The 4,647-nt window shown below is 41.9% G+C and overlaps 1 pseudogene; it reads right to left on the bottom strand.

The window, feature by feature from the left end:
- Positions 1–2,484: 2,484 nt before the first annotated feature.
- Positions 2,485–4,137, bottom strand: LOC110743638 (annotated as a pseudogene).
- Between the last annotated feature and the right edge of the window lie 510 nt (positions 4,138–4,647).

Raw genomic sequence — 4,647 nt, 5'->3', positions numbered from 1 at the left:
AAGCAAACAAAAACAATGAGCCCTGGGCATGGAGAAACAATAGACAGAGTTGCTACAATACACAGGCATACTTCAGAGCTAATGCGGGTTTGTTTCCAGACTACTGCACTAAAGCATATATTGCATTAAAGTGAGTCACACAAATTTTTGTTTTCCCAGTGCATATAAACATTTATGCTTACACTATACTGTGGTCTATTAAGTGTTCAATGGCTTTATGTCTAAAAAGTGTACATATCTTAATTTAAAAATAGTTTACTGCTAAAAAGTGCTTACAGCCATCTGGGCTTTCAGTGAGTTGTAATCTTTATGATGGTGGAGGATCTTGCCTTGCTGTTGATGGTTGCTGACTGATGAGGGTGGGAGTTGATTAGGGTGGCTATGGCATTTCTTAAAATAATACAACAATGAAGTTTGCCACATCAATTGACTCTTCTTTCACATGTCAATCTGAACAAACAGAGAGGCTCTCTGAAAGAAAAGATGTATGTTTGGGGATAGACCATTGCAATGGGAATATGCATGTCATAGTAAACTAAGTGCATATTCAGGGAGGTAGAGGAAGACAAGAGTTTTTTTTTTTTTTCTTTTTTTTTGAGACAGAGTCTCGCTCTGTTGCCCAGGCTGGAGTGCAGTGGTGTGATCTCGGCTCACTGCAAGCTCCGTCTCCTGGGTTCATGTGAGTCTGCTGCCTCAGCCTCCCGAGTAGCTGGGACTACAGGCGCCTGCCACCACGCCCAGCTAATTTTTTTGTATTTTTAGTAGAGATGGGGTTTCACTGTGTTAACCAGGATGGTCTCGATCTCCTGACCTCGTGATCTGCCTGCCTCAGCCTCCCAAAGTGCTGGGATTACAGGTGTGAGCCACCGCGCCCAGCTGACAAGGGCTTTTAAAATAAAAATAAAAAAAAAAATGAGGAGGGTTGCATAATTGTTTTGAAACAATTATCCCTGGTTACAAAGATCAATAACAAGGGTGATGATGCCCAGACCAAGGTGGGACAGGCAGTTCTTGGGAAGATGTTTTTGCAGAAGGATTTTGTGTATAAGTTTGTGATGACTTTTGTGCAAGGTTGTGGTTTGTGCCGTCTTTTTGTTATCAGGCATACAAGCTTGAGAATTCTTTCTTCATGGCCTTCTCTGGCTCTACTTGTCAGGGTTTTTTTTTTTTTGTTTTTTGTTTTTTGTTTTTTTTTTTTTAGCATTAGTGACTCCATTTTGATTCTGATAACTTTCGCATTTCCCGTTTTTGATGAAGATCTTTTTCCAAAAGCATCACTGATCAATCAACCTGTAGTTAGGTTTTGATGTCTCTCGACACTGGGATGAACCTGTTCCAGTGGCTGGTCTTGTGTCACACTGGGAGCAGTGGAGGGGGGTAATTGGTGACTAGCAGTCAGTGTCAAAACCCTTTTAGCTACATTTGCGCAACAAAGAAGGTTGGAGGAAGTGGCTTTAAGTCAAGTCTACCAGAATCCATTATTAAGCTCAATTTTGCAATTATGTCAAAGTGCTGAGCCAGCATTGTTTCATACTTCTGCAAACATTTAATAAATAACAGATCCAAAGTTTAAAAAGGGAAAATACAAAGTAAAATTAATAATTATATGACCAAATTCTAGTTTGCATAATGGTTTTCAGCTAGAACCTAGGCTTTTGTTTTTCATTTGTTTTCAGATGGGGCTCACGCTGTCACTGCAGCTGGAATGCAGTGGAGTCATTGCCTCTCACTGCAACCTCAATCTCTCAAGCTCAAGTGATCCTCTTACGGTCAGCCTCCCAAGTAGCTGGGACTACAGCAGGTACCACTGTGCCTAGCTAATTAAAACTTTTTTTTTTTTTTTTTTTTTTGACAGGGTTTCACTATGTTGCCCAGGCAGATTGCGAGCTCCTGGGCTCAAGCAATACTCCCACCTCAACCAGAATCTAGGCTTAAAGACAACTAATTGAATAAATCAAATGACTATAGGGAATTAAGTGAGACCTGTTGTAATCATGTGGCCTGTTTTCTTATATTGTAAACATGGGTCTGAACTTTTCCAGAGATGATGTGTCTAGGTACAGCATGTAGTATTAGCAATAGTACAGACATTTTCTTATTTAACCAGTGGTTACTAAAGGATTTCTTAGGGTAGATTCTGTTAGGTTAGCAGCTATTAACTGTGAAATTTCGGTTACACCATTTCACTTGCCAAGTGAAAAAGGTAACATTAAGGAAGGTCTCATTATGTTATGGAGTCTTATTTCTTTTTTAAAATTTTTATTTTATTAAAAAAATTTTTTTTGTGGTGGATTCTTGCTCCATTGCCCAGGCTGCAGTGCAGTGCCACACTCTCGGCTCACTGCAGCCTCTGCCTCCTGGGTTCAAGCGATTCTCCTGCCTCAATCTCCCAAGTAACTGGTACTACAGGCGCACACCGCCATGCCCAGGTAATTTTTTTGTGTTTTTGGTAGAGACGGGGTTTCACCATGTTGGCCAGGCTGGTCTCAAACTCCCGACTTCAAGTGATTCGCCTGCCTCAGCCTCCCAAAGTGCTGGGATTACAGGTGTGAGCTACCGTGCCTGGCCGGGAGTCTTATTTCAACATCTTGGGAAAAGCTGTTTATGGTGTGAAAACACCAACTTTTTATCCTGGTTTGTAGTTGATGAGCATCTCTGGTCATGACATTGGGTGGCATGGTGAGTTTTTTGTGTGGTTAATACACTGAGCATGAGACTTCTTTCTTAAAATTTGTCTAGTTTCAGCTTGTAGGGCTTTAGGAATGGGGCAACTTTTGTTTTTAGTTGGAGAGTTGTAACCAAATATTAGAGAAAATTAGGAGAATTCAGGGTCTAGTCTAGTCTATAGGTAGATAATGAGAACTTGAAAATAATACACAAGGCTACAGTCCAATACAGATGGATTACAGTGTTGGTTTTGGAAAAATTACTTTTTCTCTCTGTACTGATCACTTAGGAATCTCATATTTAAAAACCTTTTGGGGCTAGGAACCCATAAGAAGGCAAACTTTAGATTTTACATACAGTTTTAAGGTTCTTGGACCTGCTAGGAAGTGACAATTTTTACTCACTGTGAGGCTGGGAACTCTGGAAGCCAGGTATTTCCTGCACATTCTTAAATGTGATATTTTAGTCAAAATTTTGGTAATATAACCAAGGTTTCCACTTGTATCCTACTTATAAAGAGATTATACATATATATATACACACACATATATATATTCAATGTTAAGATTTTATTTTCAAAGCTTTTTTGTTGTACAAAAAGTAAAAATGCCGTCACAATCTCGGTGTAATTGGTAGCCACAGATGGTTGACTCACCAATCACAGCTATCCATGCTACAGCGAGAGTCTTACACAAAAAGCTAACAACGCTTACAATTTTGTTGGGGTGAAGTCCCTAAACTCGGTGGTAGATTACCAAGAGGGACTAAATGGAGGAAGGCAGAATGTCACAGAACCTATTCTTTGGCTCTTTGGGTGGGTGGATGTCCTGGGGTTTGTATCACAGCTACTTTTTTTTTTTTTTTTTTTAATCAGCTACCAAATCCATGAGTAGTCCAAACAATACTGAACAGTTCTGTTTCTGCAGGTGGTCTGGGGTCTTAACCATCTTCTTCATCATCTGTTTCTATCTTCCTCTTTCCTCTTTTCACATTTTCCACTTTCTTCCTCCTCTTCATCCTCATCCATCTTCATCTTCAAGTCCAAATTCTTCTTCCTCCTCACTGACTTCATCTTTGTCATCATCCCCTTCTACATCTTCTTCATCTTCCTCTTCATCCAACTCCTCTTCTTCACCATCCTCATCCTCCTCGTCTTTCTCATCTTCTCCTTTTTAGCCATTGTAACTTTTTCAAAGGTTCCAAGGTGCTGATATCTTTCAGTTTATTTCCACTTAAGTTTAGATGTGTGAGATTTGGAAGTTTTTCTGCAAACATATTCAGACCTCCAAAGATTCTATTTTCACTGAGTACAAACTTTTTCAATTTAGGCAGCTTGGGGAGATTTGAAATTGAAATCAAGCCTACATTTATTAAACGGAGGAACTCTAAGTTCACAAATTCAGCTGTTAAGCTCTCAATTTTCCAGTCATTTGATTTGCAGTTGTCCAAGACATGTTCTCGAACCCTCTTTCAACACTCTTACCTCTCACCAGATAAACCCTGATGGACGAATTCCCACAAGTTCGCGACTTTTAACCACAGCCACCTGAGGGCACGAAACCCGGCTGCTCGCGGGACTGGAAGCGGGGTGCGGGGGCCACGCGGGCCCGCCCTCAGCGGGAAAGCCACTCACCCGCGGGGGCGTCCGCCCGCAGCGCCATCTGGCCCGGCGCGGGTCCATGAGGGATTCCCGGCTGCGGGCAGTCGCGCTAAACCCCGGGAGACCAAAGGGGCGCTTCCTCCAGGCCGGACCAGCGCACACGCAGCCGCGCCTCACGAGGGCCGCACCCGGCTGCACTAGTGAGGCCAGAGGCTGCAGGACCCGCGAGCGGAGCCTAGCTGAGGTCCGCCCCAAATCCCCAAGAGAGAATGTATTTTTATTGAACTTATGTGAATAAAAATACTCATGAATAGTTTCTGAATTTTGGAAGAATCAAGTAGGGAGAAGAAGCCGTTGCTTCTATTTTTGTATGCGTTACC

The sequence above is a fragment of the Papio anubis genome, chromosome 7 (genome assembly GCF_008728515.1).
Source record: "Papio anubis isolate 15944 chromosome 7, Panubis1.0, whole genome shotgun sequence".
NCBI classification, from domain to species: domain Eukaryota; kingdom Metazoa; phylum Chordata; class Mammalia; order Primates; family Cercopithecidae; genus Papio; species Papio anubis.
This window is presented reverse-complemented; position numbering and strand designations above follow the sequence as displayed.